This window comes from Mustela putorius, unplaced genomic scaffold (genome assembly GCF_011764305.1).
Source record: "Mustela putorius furo isolate JIRA1106 unplaced genomic scaffold, ASM1176430v1.1 tig00000224_pilon_pilon_pilon, whole genome shotgun sequence".
In the NCBI taxonomy this organism is placed as follows: domain Eukaryota; kingdom Metazoa; phylum Chordata; class Mammalia; order Carnivora; family Mustelidae; genus Mustela; species Mustela putorius.
Window position 1 is genome coordinate 28832474 of NW_025421321.1, and position 20677 is coordinate 28853150.

General features: G+C 41.8%; 1 long non-coding RNA gene across 3 annotated transcripts in view; it reads right to left on the reverse strand.

Annotated features, from left to right (window-relative positions):
- Positions 1-20677, reverse strand: part of LOC106004771 — a 118223-nt gene that overhangs the window by 56421 nt on the left and 41125 nt on the right. For 2 of the 3 annotated variants that reach the window (XR_001177768.2, XR_006606039.1), the window contains exons 1-3: positions 9552-11040; positions 5886-5955; positions 3737-3798 (exon numbers count right to left, since the gene is read on the reverse strand). This is a non-coding gene — a long non-coding RNA (uncharacterized LOC106004771). Of the gene's footprint in view, positions 1-3736; positions 3799-5885; positions 5956-9551; positions 11041-20677 lie in introns of those variants that run through there. The other variant, XR_006606040.1, reaches the window with a different exon arrangement.

The window sequence follows — 20677 nt, forward strand, 5'->3', positions numbered from 1 at the left end:
TTTTTTTTAAGATTTTATTTATGTATTTGACAGACAGAGATCACAAGTAGGCAGAGAGGCAGGCAGAGAGAGAGGAGGAAGCAAGTTCTACTGAGCAGAGAGCCCAATGCGGGGCTCGATCCCAGGACCCTGAGACCATGACCTGAGCCGAAGACAGAGGTTCAACCCACTGAGCCACTCAGGTGCCCCTCTACTTTTTAAAGCAAAAGTGAAAACATCAACACTTCTAAGGGTTCCAGGGACAAAAGGGATCAGGACGCTAGGGGTGGGAGGTAGTTGCAGGGTTAAGTAAGGTGTCTAGGAGAGGTTTCGTGGAGAAAGTAAGCTCTGAAAAATGACTTGGAGATGAGGGAGTTGAGGGTATTAAGATGCAGGCCATCCTTGCGATGTATGTAGGGTAAAATCGGGGGGTATTGTGGCTGGAACACAATGATGAAGGGAAGGACAAGTAGAAGATAAAGTCAGAACCGTGTGGGCCTTTGTAATAAACTTTCAATGTACCAGCTTGGACGGACGGGTTTGGTTACCAATTTAGGAGCAGATCAAATGGAACAGAAACCTGTTACGATGCTACAGGAATCATGGAGGCAAGAGATGAAGATGGCTCAGGCTCAGACCAAGGTGTCACTGGAGATGACGGAGTTATGGCTCCATTCTAAATGCCTTTTCCAGGTAGAGCCGACAGTATTTTCTCACAGATCAGATGTGGTAAGAGAAAGAGAGAAGGCAAGAATAATTATAAGCCTTCTGACCTAAGCATTGGAAAGTTGCAGTTGATACCCACTGCGACTGGAAAAATCATGAATAGAGCGACTAGTGTGGAAGGAGGAGGAGGAGGAATCCCTTTCCGCATATGCTGGGTTCAAGGCATCTGTAGGATATGCAAGTGTAGAGGAGAGGTCTTATGTGCAATTGGATATAAGAGTTAAACGGTTCAGAGAAAGAGGCCCAGGCTAGAGAGATTAAAATAAGGAACAGTGTGGTTTCCATTTTTTTTTTTCTTCTTCGAACCACTCTTAACAGTTTGGAAAATTTATGTCTATAATTAGTACTTCAAGACCCCAATTTCTTTATGCTAAGGTATTTGGAGAAGAAAGGGGTGGGAGGAGCAGAAGGAAGGGAGGAAGGTAGAAGATTGATTGATCATTGGGAGATTTACAAACCGAGAGTGTTTATTTCCCTAGACTCAACGTGCTTCAGATACAGGGCAAACTCCTAGGCAGTTTAAGTCAAATCCCAAAAACCCTTAATCCTATTTTCCCACAGATACACATCTTTCAATGTTTCTAAGTCATTCCCAGTAGATTTTCCATTAGAAATGGTTTATAACATTTTAACTTGAAGTTTATCAGCCTCCAACCTTTCAAATAATTAAATATTTAAATGCTCAGGAAAATCTGCGTTTGTGAAGCAAGCATTGTTTTGCAACCAAATTGTCATCCTTAATTTCTCTGCTGGTAAAGTAAGAGTTACAGGGATTGGTTTTGCTCCTGGTGCGTGAAAAACAGAATACTTTCCCCCATTTTCTGGGCTCTGGGGTGGCCCCTCCATGTCAGAAGACACCTTCCACAGGAAAATGACAAGACCAGAAAGGAAAGAGGAAGGAAAGAGAGAAGACGAAGGACCCCACCTTAATGGCATTAGGTACGTTTTCCAAGCTGACTACTGGCCCTCTGCTTTACCATCAAGGGCTCGGTGAAGGCAGAACAAGCCTAGGGGCTTCTGGGCAGGTCGGCAGCCTGCATAAGGCAGACCCAGCTCACAGGTGAGTCTCTGCGGCAGATGAGGCTCTCACCACCTGACCCGAGAGAAGCATGGAAGGCAGCCCCCTGCCCTGCACCCCCAGTACCCCTCCCTACAGGAAACCGTGGGGGTGTTTATATTTGCCAGAAGAATTCATCCAAGGGGCTGTATCTGCATCCACCTTTTCCCCTCCCCTAAGACTCTCTTCATTTACTAACGAAGAGAGAGAACTTTCTTCCCCTCAGATTTAGTTTTGCGGACTTAAATATACGCCCAAGAGCCAAGCGTGGACAATGAAGAAAAAGAAAAGGGAGAGAGCAGGGAACTTCAGTACGAGGATTCAACGGAGCCCTGTCTCCTGGGCTGTCTTCATCTGCATTAAATTGGTCATGACCTTCCAGGTGTCTTTAAGGTTGAAGTGTTTGCTGGACCATTTCGAGCTGAGCCGCGGGTCCACGTGACCCTCCTGACATCAAGAGGCAGGCTTTTAAAAGAACAGAGGCACCTTGTCAGGGCCCCGAGGTCACTAATAGCCTGCCTTGAGCCCTCCATAGGTCATGTTCGGCTTCCTCATCCAACACAAAGGGACTGGCGAGGGAGCTGGGGAGGGGCGGGGGGATAATTATCATTCTGGTGTTTTTTTCCTCAGGCCCCGAGTTATGCTCCATGTCACTGTGTTAATGTGCCTGCAACCAGGGAGACACATAATGCTCCTCTCAGCCCTGTTTATTAGCAAGATCCATTTGCAAAAGGCCCTTCTTTTGTGCCACAATATGAATGTGCTTTGATGGCAAATAATTACGGGCAGTCCTTTTGACATGAAGATCCACAGGCTGCCCTAGTTAAGCCAGTAATTAGCCTGTCCTCCTTTTTTTTTTTTTTATATTATTATTGAGAAACTACAAATTATCCTCATATGTGCACCGGCCATTGCTTTTTCTCGTTTCTATTCTCCCACTCTCCCCTGCTCGCTCGCTCTCGCTCCTTTCTCTCTCCCTCTCCCTCGTCTCCCTCAGCACTTTGGATAAGCGGAATGCAGCTGCACAAAAGCAAGATAAAGCTAGACCATCAAGATGATGAACAATCTGGATGAAGAGCCTTCGAGATGAACACAAAAGCAGGAGAAGTGCAGTCGATGTGGGCCTGGACAGCTGAAGGATGCTGTGGTCTAAGGATGAATAGCCCTCATTTGTGAATATACAGATTTTCCACAATGAATAAAAACTGAGTGGAGGTCACAATAAATAAACTTTTCCCCCCCTTCCTCTCCAATAATAATTCAGGTTCCCGGCACCAAACAGCTGTAAATTGAAGGTTGTGCTTAGTTTTCCCAACTCTCAAAGGGGATAATTAAGCTAAGATCACATTGTTTGATATATTAGTGTAATGATGAGCTACTATATTCTACTTGTTTCGAGTTATTTTAGTTTTTCTTTCCCCTTATCTTTTTTTTTTTTTTCAAACTACATTTCAAATACATTTTAAATGTAAGAACAGCGGTTCTGAAACAGAGTTTGCCCTCTGTTTGGATCTACTTGAAATGTATTCATATAACATTTAATTAAAGCGGCAACATCCCCCTTTAGAAAACGTGTGGAGGTAGAAATATCTATATTATCTGACTAGTTCTGACATAATCTTGCCAAAAGGCTGACTCCTTTTCCTTATTGGTGCAAGATAATTAGACCATCATTAACCTCCTGAAGCATCACTGTCAGTATTTCTTGGTGTTATAAAATCAGGATTTGGGAAGATTTTCATAATTTTGCTTAAGATCACCAAGAAGGCAAAGATCAGTTCTGAAACATGCTCAGCTTAGAAGATTTCTGAAAACCAGAATCTGCAAGCCTACACTTTATAAAGCGTCTCAGCCCACAGGAAATGCTACCAATGATCTCCCTCTGTTCTTCAAAACACCGGCTCCTATTGGTGAAGTCTCAGCAATAAAAAGGCCCAAACAGTTATCCAACTCTTTGCTGTTTGGTTAACTTACGTTAGGTTGTCAGTTTCTTCCAATAATTTTCGATCTGAAAACGTACTGGAAAATCAGAATATCTGTATCAAATAAAAAAGAAACAGTCCATTTTTAGAAACCTTTTTTCTCTTTTGGTGGGAGTGGTAACCATAAAATAGTCTTGACTTCAAAAGCAGCCATTTATTACCAAATGTTCGGTGGATTTTGTTGTTCATTTGATTGGTGAGTTGACTGGCCATTTTTCCTACGACCTTCTCTATTCTCCCCAGTTAGTCCCAACCCAGAATGGGTTCTACCATATCCACATTTAGGAAAATGTCCATATTTGAACCAGGTATGGAAAACTATTTACGAGCAGGAACAACCTGAGTCCACAGTGATCTCAGCCCCATGCAAGTAAAGGAACTTCTTAATGGTCCTAACCCCGGAGACCTCCAGCTCAAGGACAGCCCATCCACTGCATGACGGCGCACCACCCTTCCCCAGTCCTCTCAGAGGAACACGAGAGAAAGGGAACAGTTAAATGCACTTTGTGTGCAACAGGAAAAAGCAGAGGCAAGAGAAAAAAAGACTGGAGCAATCCAAACACAAGAGTTCAGGCCCACTCGCAGCAGGTACCAGAGAAAGAATCCTCAGACTCACAAAGTTTGTTTTTTGTTTTTTTTGCTTTGCTGTAACAGTAAACCAGTCAGAGACCAAGAAAAATCAAGCTGAGGGCCTCAAACAAAGGCAATTATTGCTACCTCTATTTGCTGCCATCTTGGGGCTGTTTTTTAAAGGACCAGCAGATCCATTTGGAAAGGTTATACAGATTTAGTTTAGCTTAGTTTAGGAGTTCACCTGGGTCAAATGTGAAATAGCTTAATAAACTTGTAAGTGCTGCGAGCAGAACAGGTCTGGTACAATGTGCAGGCCCATCTAAAAATTCAGCTAATTAGCATTTCTCTCACCTTTCTCCTTAAGACTTATTAATTCTGCCTACAATTTGCTGAATGCCTGCTACATCCTTGGCACTTTCCTAGCTGTAGAACCTTACAGAGAAACAAACCACGTCACATTCCTGCTTTCACAGAACTTATATTTCCGTGGGAGGAGATGGAGAGCGAACAAATAAACAATACAACAAATAAAATACAGCATACCAGGAAGTGGTAAGTGGTACAAAGAAGAAGGGGGTCAGAGGATGTGGAGGAAGGGATGGACTTTGCACAGGATGGTCAGGGTAAAGGCCTACCTACATTGACCTGAACAAAGTAAAAGAAGGAGTCATGAAGAAGCCATGTAGCTTTTGGGGTAGAGTTTCCCAGGTTAAAATAAACCCTCAGTCAAAGGCCCTGAGGCAAAAATATATTTGGCATGTGCCCCCACCAGCAAGAAAGGGGATGGGAATGAGGTCAGAGAAGGGACAGAGGGTGAGATCATGCAGAGCATCTCACCACAAAGCTGAAAAAACCATGGTAGTCTACTGGCTCTGGACTTTGAGCTAATATGCTTCTATAATAGTTTACCTATATGAGGTACTGAAAGGAATAATCTTAGGTGACTGGTTGACTCACTGTGGTTTCATGTTATGAAATATTAGGTGTTGATTAGCAAAAATATGGTGCAATTAAAAATGCCCATTGCAAACACAACTCTCTTCCCTCTAAAATAAAGAAAAAAAAATAGGCAAAAGATGGGAACAGATACTTCACCAAAGAAGATATATGGATGAAAAAAAAAACACATGAAAAGTTGCTCAACTGGGATGCCTGGGTGGCTCAGTTGGTTAAGCAGCTGCCTTCGGCTCAGGTCATGATCCCAGCGTCCTGGGATAGAGTCCCACATCGGGCTCCTTGCTCGCAGGGAGCCTGCTTCTCCCTCTGACTCTGCCTGCCTCTCTGTCTGCCTGTGCTCGCTCTCGCTGACAAATAAATAAATAAAATCTTTAAAAAAAAAAAAAGTTGCTCAACATCATTAGTCATTAAGGAAATGCATATTAAAACTATGAGATAACACCACATAGCTATTAGAGTTGCTTCAATTAAAAAAGGAAATGATAATACAAAATCCTGACAAAGATATGGAGCCACTGGAACTTTTAGATATTTCTGGCAGGAATGCAAAATGGTAAAACCACTCTGAAGTATAATTTGATACTTTTTTATAAAGTTCAATATACACTTACCATATGACCCAGCAATTCCTCCCTTGAGGGAATCCCACACCTGTGTCTTCACATATGGACACACACAAACCTGTGAACAAACATTGAGAGCACTTTCATTTACAGTCACTAAAAGCCGGAAACCGAATGTCCATAATACGGTGAATGGATAAATAAATCATGGCATATTCACACTCTGGAATATTCAACAATAAAAAGGAATGATAAGAAACAATATGGATGAGATGCCAAAGTATTTTGCTAGGTGACAGGAACCAGAAGAGACACACACTGCGTGATTCTGTTTATAGGGCATTCTCAAAAGGGCAAAATTATAAGATCAGTAATCAGACCGGAGGCTCCCAAGGGCTGGTAAATCAGAGGAGATAAATTGGCTACAAAGAGGCACAAGAAAACTTTTTGTGACAATGGAAATATTCTCTCTTAATTGTAATGAAGGTTACACACTGTGTATGTTAAGATTCATAGAATAGACACCTAAAAGGGGTGAATTTTATTACATGTAAATTTTATCTCCCAAAATCCCTGCTGCAATCGTGACACATTTTCAGGTAAGTACAGTAATCTGAAGATGATAGATTTTAGACGAAGCATGAGAGACTATGGACTCCAGGAATCAAACTGAGGGTTTTAGAGAGGAGGGGCGTGAGGGGATGGGTGAGCCTGGTGGTGGGTATTAAGGAGGGCACAGATTGCGTGGAGCACTGGGTGTTATACACAAATAATGAATCACGGAATACTACATCAAAAACTAATGACATACTGTATGATGACTATCATAACATAATAAACAATTATAAAAATATTAATTTTAGTGAAAGCAGAAGCTGGGTGGTGGGGGTGGGGGTGGGAGCAGCAGACAGAGGGAGAAGCAGACTCCCCACTGCACAGGGAGCCCACTCTGGGGATCCATCCCAGGACCTTGAGATCTGACCTGAAGGCAGAAGCTTAAGTGACTGAATCAGCCAGGTGCCCAGAGATTCATCTTTAACCCATTTACAAATGAGGAACTGGAACCTCAGAGGGTTTGAGTAACTTGTTTGTGGCCCCTCTGCCATGGATTAGCCAGGATGTGAACTTAGGTCTTTCTAACTGATTGCAATGCCTGTGAGCTTTCCATTATCCTCAGCTGAGTTAGTTGAGAAATAGTCATGAAAGTGGTTGAATTTCAGCTAAACTTTATAGGGTATAGAATTCTATATAGGCAGCAATGAGATCAAGGGTGATGGAAAAATCCAAGAATTGTTCAGAGGCAAATGAAAGCAACAGAAGTACAATGTCTACTTTGCAAATATTGTTAGATTGCATCCAGTATGGGTGAGCTCTCAAATATTTTATCATAAGTTTGGTGAGTAAACAGCTCCCTCTTTTTTATTTATATCTAGCCTCTAAATCAGGTCAAAACATTTCAAAAGTAGAGACCTCTCTTGCTGAAATGAATTTTCCACGTTAGGAATTTTCTTCGGGGAGGTGGTGGTGGAGATTTCATTCAAGTTGGCTTAGGTGAGTTATTCCCTACTATGAACCTCCCAGCTAGCTTTAAGAAGACGGAGAAATGCAATAAGACCCACCACAAACCACAAATAAAAATACTCACACTCTTTTATCCCTGAGTTATAGCTTTAAGATTAGACATTTAAAATCAGGATTATCTAATGCAACCTAGGCCTTTTTTTTAAAGGGTCACACTTCTTATTTTTGCACAAACAGAAGGGCCTTTTTCTATACACGCACCCTCCCCTCCTCCATTCAGGCTTCTGATGCTCAGACAGCATTGGGATAAGCAGTGAAAACTTTGAAGTGGTCATGTACTGCATCCCAGTGAGAAATAATTAGAAAAATGGGCACTCTTTTAGAGTCATCTTTTTTTTTTTTTTAAATAAATGGTCAGATAGTAAATCTTTTCAGTTTTGTGGGCCATAAGGTCTCTGTCGCAACTGCTCAACTCTGGGTTGAGTAACAGTAGATGATACTTCAATGGAAGAGTATGGCTGTGTTCCAGGAACTTTATTTACAAAAGCAGGGATCTTCCTGCTCTAGGACGGCAGTGGTAGTCTTGCTGCTGACTTGTTATACAGGTCAATAGACAGGACCTCAGGAATTGTGAACTGCAACCCACAAAAAATGTTGCCCAGCACTGCAGCTCACGGACCGGGCATGCTGCCTACTCAATTCTTATCCACTATGTCCTCATTCCAAATTTGGTCTTTTTACTTGTCCAGCACTGAAACTGCTCATGGATTTCCATTAGCAGTTGTGGCAAAGGCAGCGGATTTATTAACTCTTTTTCTTCACTCAATATCCTCATTTATAACAAGGTGTTTTCTGGAGAACACAGAGCAAGATCAATAACCAGAATGGGGAGATGCACAGCGTTAGTTCCTCAGTTCTCTTTATTCCCCCACTTCACTTATGATAGTTTCCCCTCTCTCTCTCCTTCTCTCCCTCTCTCTCCCTCTCTCCTTCTCCACACTTGGATTTTCATTTAGCTCTGATCCAAAACAAAGTACATTTTGTTGGCTCCGCATTAAATACATGGCTCAGTTGATTATGGTCAGGTTAAGGCAGAATTACTTTCAATTTATCACGAAGAGGCAGGAAAGCGAGACTTAAATCTACAAAGAAGTCTGTCTTCTTCTCCATTCAAACCCCAAGACTCACCAAAGACATCGTCAATCAGCAAGTGATTTTAAAATTCTCTTAAAAATGTTTTACTAGTTCACTTACTTGGCATTTTTATCGCTTTGTATATCTGTAAAGTAGTGATATAATTAGTAAAGCTATTAATGTTTCTTATGCTTAGTATTACAAATGCTATAAATCTAGCTTATAGCAAAATAAATAATGATGATAACACTGTCAAGCATCTGTATAATTGCTGGATGGCTTTGTGTAAACCAAGGTATTAGCACTGTGAAACAGCTTACTCTGGGACCCTCAGCAACCCTCAAGGAACCCAGAAGCACCATGGAGTAAGAACTGCACAATTCCCCTCACATTTCATAGCACAAGATAGCCCCAGCCTTCTGACTGGTCCTCGATATGCTGCTTCAGGCCCAAAAGAGGTTCCTTTCATTAGGGCAGAGTAGACATAAGACATAAGATTCTAACTGTTCTATTATGAATCTAAGGTGTTGGAAGCCCCCTGAACTTCCCATTATGAATATCTGCACAACTTGCTGGGCTCTTAAAATTTTCTACTCCACAAAAGGAGGGATGGTCTAACCAACAGAGAACCCTACTTCTGAGCAGGGTTTCCCTAAACAAAAACCCCGCAAATCTGAGGTCAGAACCCTTTTCTTAAGGTGACAACAACAACTCCATTCGTCTTGCTATCTGGCTCATACCCCACCACCTACCGACACAGAAGAGGGAACCTTATCTACAGCTTCTTTCTCACATTCCTGTTTTCAGTACGCAGAAAGGATTAAAATGAACAGCCCTGCACACGGGTCCTGAGTAATGGGCCTTCAAAAACCAAAGTATTAGACAAATATATCAGCTATGAGATAGAATACCAAGGGCTAGTTCCACAGTATCAGCATTTTCAACTTTCATTCTAAAGTGACTGGATGATAAGAGGGCACAATTCGTATTTTGAATTCAGGGCGAGAAGATCTTTTTAATAAAACTGTTTTTACGAGGTAGCTATATATCATTTCTTACCAAAATGCAAAACAAAGCCCGGGTCTTTTTTCTCCCTCTCTCGGAAACATCCATAATGATAGATTTCCATTGTATTTTTTCATCCTATGAATGAATTTTTCAAGCCAAACTTTTCTTGCTGCTGCTGTTGTTGATGGCGCCAAAAGGTTTCAGGGAATCTTTCTTTGCTCAGAAAGCGGCCTGCAGACCCAGACAGAGAGGGAAAGGAAGTTGTTTGGGTGAATAATGAGGGCCGAGCCAGAGCCTCCCATGGTGGCAGGCATGAGGCCAGATGAATAGGATAGCACTTTGTGTGTTCAAAAGGCAGTCTCTTTTTCTGTTATCCTTGGCCTGTTGCGCTGGCCCGCTAACCAGTGGACGCACACTATCATTCATTAGCATTTTATGGCACTTTATATCTGCAGTGCCCATTACAAATCATATTTGTTAACTTCACAATGTTTCTTGCAAGATCGTCACCACCGATTCACAGCAGCCCACGTTCAAGGGGCTGTGAGTGGATGAGCCAGATTAAGAAGAGGGATATTCCTGAGTTTGGGTTGCAATTCTAACCAGGGTGGAAAGAAGGCTTCGGCGGAAGATACGCCCGTGCTCCCGGCCAGCAACTCCACTCTCCATAGTTTCACAGTCTCTCAGATCTATCACCTGAGTTCATTCAAGCCCTTCATAAACCTCATCACCCTCAGACTTGTTACATGTTACTTGATGTTACTTGTTACTTGATGACAAGGCTCATGTGTGTTTTGTTTACTTTGGTGGTAGCTTTTCCTTTTATTTTCCCCCCATCTGGTCCTTTCCCATTTTGACATGCAGCCAGTTTCTGCCACGAATGGCAAAGAACGCATGTTTACATTTCAGGACCTTATGATTTTACAGGTCAAAACCTCTCTCTGGTTTGGTTTTTCCGGAACCAAGCCTTCTTCTAGAACTCTGTAGATCCTTGTATTAATGCCCCTTTGGTGGCTTTAGTCGCCTTTCCTTTCTTCTAGGACATGTACTATATTGACAATGTGAATGTCAGATTTGGACACTTAACCCTTTGTTTTAAGTCTACCATTGTTCCTCCTGTTCCCAACGATCAAAAGGTAAGGCCCAACAAGCAAAAGGATGATGGTAGCTTCCAGAGCAGAATTAATGTTTGAACAAAACAGAGAGCTGTGGGTGGATCTGTGTCAATTGGACAATCACACTGACTTCAGAAGAGGAGCTGGATTTCTAAAAACTGTCAGAAACTAACTTCCTGCTTGTCTCAAACTTCTTTCTCAAAGGAGCTGTGGAGATGAAGGACATACCATAGGGAGACAGTCAGATAGAAACCAGCCCCGGAATGCCCTTGCGAATGTCTAACACCCTCATGGAGCTGCCAGACCTCCCAGCAGAGGTACATACAGACACAGCACTCAAAGCTGCCAACCTCATCTAAATGACTGGCCCAGATTCAGGAAGATTCCCTCAGTCACAACATGATCTATTGAATGCCTACTACATGCATTTTCTTTCCACTTTGAAATAATTTGATTCCCAAATTTTATAAAATTGATGTGAATATATATATATATATATGAATATATATATATATATATATATATACCTTTCACTCAGATCCCTCAACTATTAACATCTTACATAACCATCACACAATTACTAAAATCAGGAAATTAGCATTGAAACGGTGTTATAATCAAACCTAAAGATTATATCCAAATTTTGCCAAATATCCTATTGAAATCCCCCCCCCCTTTATTTTTCTAGCCAGTCTCCCATCTTGGATCATACATTGCATGTTGACAGTTCCTTAATCTGTTGTTTATCTTCTGTGACCCTGATATTTTCAAAAAGGATAGGTCAGTTACTTCTTTACTGTTAATGTCTCCCAATCTGGGTTTGTCTGATGCTTCTGCATGATTAAATTCAGGTTATAGATTTTTGGCAAGCATATCATAAATGCAGTGTTGTGTCCGTCTCAGTGCATTGTATCAGGAGGCACATGATTTCTACTTAGCCAATTATTATTGGATTGTGAACCTCATTATTAATGATGTTACTCTGACCACTTGACAAAAGCAGTTTTTGTCAGGTTTCTCCACTATAAAATTACTATTTTTCCCTTTGCAATGTCTATGTATCTTGGGGAGATGGTAAATACTCTGAGATGGTAAAAGTATCTTGTTTTTCATCATACATGCACACACTGACTTTAGCATCTTTTGAATAATTTTATATGCCAGCATTTTGCTAATCACTTTTTATGCCTTATTTGACTTAGTCCTCACATCCAAGACAGATATTACTATTATTTAGTCTCATTTTACCATTGAGGAATCTGAAGTTCAGAGTAATTAAGCAATATGACCCAAGAAATATAGCTACTAAGTGATAGAGCCAGGGTCTGAACCTAAGTCTGATTCAATTACTCTAGCAAATGAGAGAAGAGGCCTACCAGCACCTAAAATCTCCATTACTTATAGCCTCTGGGCCATCATATTTTGCTACCATGAGTGTACCACTACTGAGAAGCATAAAAATACATAAAAGTAGCCTATTGATGCTACAATTATTGATATTCCAGGCTACAACAGAAAGTGGGGAAGATGTGTAGAGGGAATACAAAAATATTATACTCAATTCAGCTGGGATTGGCACAATATTATTTTTTTCTTCTTTTTAATTTTTTTCTTTTAATTTGAGCATAACCTTTTAGTTGGCACCGTGCAAAGCAAGTTTATAGGAATGGCCAAATACTTTAGAAATTTAACACTTAAATAAACCAAGACCAGTGGATTATGCCATAAATCATAGGTTAACTAGCAGAAAAACTCTAAGAAGGAGTTAGGGATCTCTAATATTAAAACTGTGAGACAGATATGTCCTGAGACCCAGATAAAACAAAGTCTTGAGAGAGATCTTAGACATTGAATGTTTAGCAAATATAAAGCCACTGGAAAACTCTCTTCTCATTAAATAATACCAGTTTATATTATCTTTTGAGTTCATAAGTTCTTTGAGGAGAGAGACTATGTCTATCCTGTTTCTCAGTGTATCCCCAAACCTAGCACAATAACTGACTCACAGAGTTCAATAAATATTGAATTGAATGTTCTGGTCAAAGTATCATGTTTCAAAGTGTGTTCTTGGCAGAATGTATGGTGATAATGAGGTTTCTGAAGAAAGTTGGGAAGGTTTGCGTAGTAACTCACCCTGATAAATATATTTCTAAAAATGGATTTCTTGGGCCCAGTACCAATAAGCATTTTATCTGGCCTTAATTCTATATGCTGCCATGTAGCTTGTCTTCAAGAGAAAAGAGTTAGCCAGGCTAACACACTCTGTTATTGTTTTGTTTTGGGTACAGTTACTACACTGTTTACAAGCCACAGCACTCACATAGAAACAAGTATCCTCCTTCCTCGAAACATTTTATCATACCCCCCCATCCCATATTAGTCAAATTCCTCCACTTATAACTTATAGGACCTGACTCAAGTTAGTAAAGATTAAAGAAATTACTGGCCCACATAAATGGTTTCAGACACTGCTAGATACGGAACTCAAATGACGTCACTGAAAGATGTCTGTTTCTCTTGCCATCTCTTAGCTCTGCTTATCTCTGTTCAGCTCAAACTGGCTCTCTTCACACTGTGTTAGAAGAGCTGTTAGCAGCCCCACATGCACACATTTTCAGCCTGGCAAGCCCAGTAGAAAGAACAAGTCTTCCCTCTAGCTCCAGCAAGAGAGTTTCAGGAGGCTTAGGATTGGCTAGATGGAGTCAGAGGTCCATCTTTGAACCAATCAACATAGCCAAAGCAGTGAGATATTCTGATTGGCCAGGCCTCAATCACATGCACAACCCTGTGCTAGGGCAGTTCCCCTGAATCAATCATGTGGCATGGACTTCTCCCATGGGAAAGAGAATTTTGTTGCCAGAAAGTGAGAGGAGAGAAGTAATCAACAACAGTTAAAAATGCCAGATGTTCATGAGAGCCGACACTTAACGGTGCCTGAGAATCTAGTGCCCTTGCTCTCATCAGCCTTTTTTGACCTGGCCTGGCACCATACATGCTTTCTTTTCTGACCTCCAGTGGTGTTAATGCTGTAGTCATGTATGCGCCATACAGCTCTATAACTGGATGTGGCATCTCTAACAAAATGACAAGCTCTCAGGACAGAAATCTTGTCTTGTTTGTCCCAGGCAATGTTCCTTCAGTTCTTACACAGTACACCCACAATGACCACCAAAGTCTTAAACCAGAAACTTCTGTTATCACGCCAGCTCATCTGAGGCCTCCTTGTTGACCATCTGAAATTTAGTCCAATTTGGGCTTCTTCACATAATGGGCATCTGAACTCAAAGCAGTATAGCAGCAAGAGTCTCTTTCTGTTTCAAATTGTGACAGAGAGACCCAGGCGGGGACCTGGGACCAACATCAGGCCTGGCCCAAAAAAGTCCTTCTTTCAAAAGTTAGCAAAGACTTTCCCAACTAGATAGCTTAGAAGAAATTCTAAATGAGATTTTAGCCCCTGCTACTGATAGAAGAGGAGCTGCCATGTGAGACGTGGGAAAAAAGACAAAAATCCCTTGGTCCTGTAATGCCAGCCCCATTTCTGCCTCCTACACCAGCCGTTGGCTTCCATGGCCTGTTGACCTTGTGCCGGGAAACTGGTCACGTGCAGCTCAATTTATCAGACATCACCTGCCTGGGTGCATGCTTCTGACTTCTGCCTGTGTTTCTATTACACAAATGCCACAAATTCTGTCTTTGCAAGATTGAATTGAAGATTGGGCTGCCTGAAAATCTAAAGAGGGGAGCCTCTCCTTCCCCTCTGCTCCAGCTGGAGCCCCAGGGCCAGCTTCTAGCACATCCCTAACTGCATGTGGTTCCCTGGAGCAGATCTGGAGATTTATGTTTATCCGAGTTCTCATGCCCGCTGGCCTTCTGAATCAAAGGTGGAGTTATAAACCAAAGAAATTTACTGCAAGACTCTAGCATGCGCTTGTGAAGCTGAAGCATTTCGTTCCTTTTTAATAAGGTTAAAAATAGTTACAAGTGGAGCATAGGAATAAGGGCTTGAAAGAGCTCTGTGGTGCATCTGTGACTTAGGCCTGGCCGACATTTACAGCCCTGCCTATTAAAAAGCCCAGGCCTTCGTTGCTTCTGCTCCTCACCCTCACCAGGCACACTAACAACACAGCCCACCGCCCATGGGCTACTTGACGTTTTCAGCCTAGAACAATCGATGGGGGTCAGCCAGCCTCTGCTTACAGTTATGGGGGAGGCCACTTTAACTACCTGTTGGCTTGTTTCACGGTAAGAACAGCCAGCTGATGTAGAAAAGCTCTGGCAAAAGAGGAGAGCAAAACCTTACCCAGGGTTCAACTCAGAGATGGCTGAAAATAAACCCACCAGACAGGCGAGTCCATATGCCTGCTACCATCGCCATTTGGGGCTGAACAGAAAGAGGAAAGCAAATTAAACCCATAAAGCCTAAGACCAGGAAGGACAAACTGAGTTAGGGATAAGACCCCAATCATCCGTCCCCTGCCCACGTCAAAGTCACACTCCATTCACCTACTGAGCAAACCTGGGCACTTCTAAGTAGAAAGCGGCTGCAAAAGCCCCATGCCTCCTGCCGCAATCTGAACGGTAATGTGATTATAAAACCTCAGATCAAAGGATCGAAAGGATCCTGGCCAAATGCCAGGAGGAGTCATGGCTCCTGACAGAACTAAATCAGGTCCAATCTGGATCTGAGAATAATAAAGCAATTAACCACGAAGTGACAGAAGCTGAATTTCACAGTAAAAGCAGTGCTAACCAGCCATTTAGCATCATGAGAACAAGACCTCTTTCTTCAGCCACCTGCGGTCACCACCCCACCCCCTGCTCTATAACTTCCACCCCCCTTGCAACTCGTTGAAAGCAAAAGATTAAGCCCAGGCCTGCACTAACAGGCAGACAGAGGTGGGGGCAGTGGACAGACCCCTCATTCAGAGGCCTCCAGAGGACACGTTGGCTTGGCTCGGAAAAAAAAGAGCTTACTAACTACTCAGAACTTTCAAAACAAGGCTCTGGCTACTTACTTAATTGGCAGAGATGAAAGGCAAGGGTATGATGAGAAACGATGATGCTATCAGAAATGAAGGAGAAAAATTCTGAACAACAATCTTGGCCTCCATCACTAAAGAATCTCAGGAGAAAAAAAAAAACACAAAACAAAACAAAAAAAAAAACCAAACCCAACTGCCTGGGTTTTTGAAAAATCACACTTAAGTATACAGGTCTACAATGACCTTGAAGGTCTGACCATTTTGCTTGTTTTACCCCCAAATATGCACACGTGCACACACGCACGCATGTACACACACAGAGTATTGCTAAAATTCATATTTTAGAAGTGGGTTTTGTCTTGCCCACCTGCTGTGGCCAGGTAGTAGAACATATGGTCTGCCAGGCCACCCACTAATAAGAGCCACCTTCCTTAACAGCCGCAATGAACAGACTGGGGATAGAATTTTAAAATTACATAACTTGCTTGTGAGTCCTTTGGTCAATTAGTTTACACACAGGGCTTTATTTCTAGCTTTCCTTTTCCAGGGAATCCTAGAAGAGGAGACAAGAAAATATATAAGAAAAAAAGAACAGTTCCTTAAAGTTCTAGACATATATCTCACACTGACATGTGTATACACATAATAATAATGAGATTATTTAGCTCTAGATAACTCCTCTAATGTTAGTAGCACTTTTGAACACTCAACATGTTCTATCACCCTGACAGGTTTCTATGAATTCACTGTTACCCTGTTTTGTTTTTAAAAAACAAAAGGAAAGAAAAAATAATTTACCCTCTCCTCTTTAGAGAGAACTACATGCACAAACCCACAGGAAAGGTCAGAGAAACAAAATCAATTGGGTAACCCATCTGATAATTTCTGACAAGAGAAGCAGGCAAAAGGGGAGGTAAGCTTTAATTCAGTATGTGCCCTTTCTAAGGCACAGTCCCAGCATTAATCCAGTCTTCGGTCAACCCACACATCATCCAATTCTCTCAACGGCATGGAAAAGCCACAGTCTCAGTCAAGTTGGGATGATGATTCTCCTTCACAAAGATGTTTATTTTATCGAGGAAAATAGTTTTTAGGGATTGCGGGAAGGCTATTATACAAAATAGGCCCATCAGTCAGGTTAAATAAAAGAAGACCCAAAATGAAGAAATCACCTTTCCTTTTTAATGAGTATCTTTGAACATGAATAGAGTCAAGCTGTTGCACTTCAAATTTCCCCCTCTGTGAAAATAAACAGCACATACATGTATACATACATGCATATTCGGTAAACCTGTTATTTTTGTGGCTGTGTTTTAAATCAGATGAGAGTAGGGGGTTATAAAGGAAACACTGACAGACCCGTAACTAGAGTGGCATTAGCAAGCACCACCACAATAACCATTGAAGCCCCTTTTTTCTTGGAAATGACTGGCCCAACCAATGAGAATAGAGTAAACACGGCTGGCATCTTAATGACCTTTGAGCATTAGCAGATGGCCTTTTTATGATCACAGATTAGCAGTACATGGTCGTTTGTTAATGACCGATAACAGGTGCCAGTGGTCCCTCACACTCCTTTTTGTGCTTGTTCTTTACCTTCCCAGAGTAAATAAGGGTGAGTCTCTCAGTGGACCCATTTTCTCTGCGCCATCCTTTGTTTCTCTTTTGGCTGCAACATGGCCTATTTATTCCCCCCAACCCAAAGGGGACGCAAGAATTCAAACATTTCCATGTCTCAATCTCTCTCTCCCTCGTCTCTCTCTCTCTCTCTCTCTGAAAACATCCTCCCCTGGATATAGGGGTCGAAGTCCTGCAGTTTTTGGACCACGTGAGCCCAGCAGCAAAGCCAAAGCTACTGTAAACTAGGCTTACTTATAGGAGGTGCCTGGTACTATGGATAAAAATGACCCTAAAACACAGCTAAGGCTTCACCCAAACTTTATTAAATGAATCAGCCAAAGTGGGTTAAGCCATCTCAAGTCTTCCTTTCTGCCATTTACAGAGCCAATTAATTTTATCTGAAAGAACGTATCTTTCCCCTTCCCACCCACACACCCCTCCCCACCCACCCCCTCATCTTTGGGATTGCTTCCCCCTCTCTGCCTACCTCTCACCTCCCGGTTCTTTCCTCCCCAAGAAGAAAATCAGCTCTACAGAGCCAATGCCCAATCTACATAAATGATTTTTCCACCTGTATTTGGGATAATATCCCTCTGGCCTAGTGTATTCCAGCACTGGAACAGATCAGGAGGGCAACAGAAGACACAGTAATTTACCAGATTGGTTATTCTATGTTTATCTCTGGCTCTAGGCCCCTGGGGTGCGGTAGTCCCTACTGAGCCCAACAAGCCCACCTTAAAGGTGGAGCAGAAATGGAACTTGGGGCGCTTACAGAACAAGTAAACTGTGATGCTTGGGACCTGCAGACTGAAGGCCCTCTTCTCCCAAACCCAGACACCAGAAGGATGGCCAGAGGAGGCAGAGCTCTCTGTACATGCTCTCCTACACTGGCTACGTGGAAATTGCCACGTTTCGAAGTAAGAAGTACTGTATCTCAAAATATAAGAACATACATCACTGGAAAACAACTTGTTTTCCAAAGAAGATAAAATTTGGGGTTGTTTTTTTTTGTTTGTTTGTTTGTTTTTTGGTCTTTCTCAAAATGTTGCAAGCTCAGGAAATTATAGGCATCTTTTTCTTTAAAGTTTTTTTTTTTTTTTTTTTTTTTTTTTTTTTTACAGAGAGAAATCACAAGTAGACGGAGAGGCAGACACTGAGAGAGAGAGAGGGAAGCAGGCTCCCTGCTGAGCAGAGAGCACGATGCGGGACTCGATCCCAGGACCCTGAGATTATGATTCGAGCCAAAGGCAGCAGCTCAACCCACTGAGCCACCCAGGCGCCCCGCTTTTTCTTTAAATACATTAGAAAGTCCCCCAAGTGGGAAGAATTGTTTGTAGCATGTAGCTTTCTGGACACAAATAGACATTTTAAGGATTTTTTTTTTTTGATGGATTAGGAACTTAATCTGTGTTTTGATGGGATTGTTCATTTAAAAAAAAAAACTATTTTCAGCTTTGAAAATCTATATGTTCTCAAGTGAATATTGCATCTGTGGGAGTATTTGTTGCTGTTTTGGGCTGATCACCTGTAGCGGGATAAGAGAATTAAATGATTTTAGAGAGACTAAATCACAAAGTTAAATTTCAAAGTCACTCTCCTTCTCTGGCTTATACAGAAAAAGCATGACTCAAACACAGTCCTGTGGCCTCTTGTCCAACCTTCGCCTTCTCCATGAGAATGTGTTCAGAGTGTTACTGAACTCCCAAGAGAGGTGTCTCTCTCAAGTCTCGGTCAAGTTTCAAGACCAGATCTTTACTCGGATCTTCATCTTTGCCCTACCCCTCGTGCTCTGGCTCAGGGGTGTAAAACCAATTAAAAAAAAAAAAAATGAATCCCAAGGTGTTGACTTTCAAGATCCAGTGGGCAAGGCTGTTCCGATTTTTTCCGTTGACCACATATAATATCAGGAAACAACTGCATAATGGTTGAAGTGAGGCTCAAAATGTATCCCAATCCCTGGGCCTGTTATTCAGAGAAAATGCACAGCTATGTCTCCCCACACCCACCGATTCTTTGGCAAGCAAACAGAAACAGATCATTTCCATGTAGCCTGCTGTCAGAAAGGCCCGATGTAATATACACATATCCTTCCTTGGGCTTAGTCACATCTAGACCTCTGTATTGCATAGTCAAAAATATAAAATGAAAAATCCATTACTAATTAGACTGTTAAATTAAACTGCTTCAACTTTATTTTATGAGAGACATAAAGTATATAAAGAGAAGACACAAAGTAGTACCAATGACCTTTAGAGGCAACCTGCCGCCCAGCCCAATGCTTTCTGAACCATTTACCTGAAAACTCCTGGATTCGCTAACATCCTCTACTCCCTCTCGACCACTTCTAAACCTGAAGGATTTATTTTTAACAGTCCCTCACCCACATAATGACTTTAAAATTCCTTAGGTTCATACCTTAAAATATAGCGGAGAATAAGAAACAATACCAATTAATAGTTGAAGCTCAGCGGCAATAACAGAGCTCGCTAGCCACTTCCTTCTGGAAAGATGTCCTATGAACACAGGAGAACCGAACCACCCTCAGCCTTCTGGACTGTCGTGTAGGGGTCAGCAAACTCTGGGCCACAGGCCAAACCCAGTTCATTGCCTGTTTCCATAGAGCCTCAAGCTAAGAATGGTTTTTATATTTTTAACTGGGTTTAAAAATCAAAAGAATCCTATTTATTGACACATGAAAGCTTTTATTAAATTCAAATTTCAGTGCCCATAAATAAAGTTTTATTGGAATGCAGGCACACTCGCTACATTTTATCTGTGGCTGCTTTCACACTACAGGGGTTGGACTAAGCAGATGCGACAGAGGCTACATGGCCATAAAAGCCCACAATATTGATTATCTGGCCCCTTATAAGGAGTATTTGCTAAGCATGGCTTCATAAGTGGCTTTGCAATATGCACAGACAAGAGGAAATTGGGTGGTGCTCATTCTAGGGAAAGAAAGTACAGAACATTTAGTTCCATAAAAGTGAACAACCTTGTTACTCTACCAGTGCAGCAAAGATCCTAGCAGCCCCCCAAAGCTAGGACATCAGAGTAATTCAGCTCCCACATCGGACATTATCTTATTTGGTATTATTATATAAGTTGTTAACTTTGATACCTTATATATTTGTGTAGTAGTGCCAAGTGACTGTTAGGTTTCCCAGTTCATTTCCTATTATCAGATGTTCTGCTGTGTGTACGGATCAATGAAGCCTCAGTTGTAGCACCTCTGAGAAAGCTTGGCTGCCCATTGGTTACATGGATTTTATCTTCCATGATATTTCTCTTCCCAAGATTTTTTTTTTTTTTTTTTTTTTTTTTAAGGTCTGTGATATGCTCTAGAGCAAGTCGTATTGGTGAGGAGCACTTTTTGTCTTGAACCAAGGAAAGAAAATGTGAACGTCTACAGCCACCTCTGGTCTGTGTTTGCCAGATGATCCCTCTTGAGACCCATGGC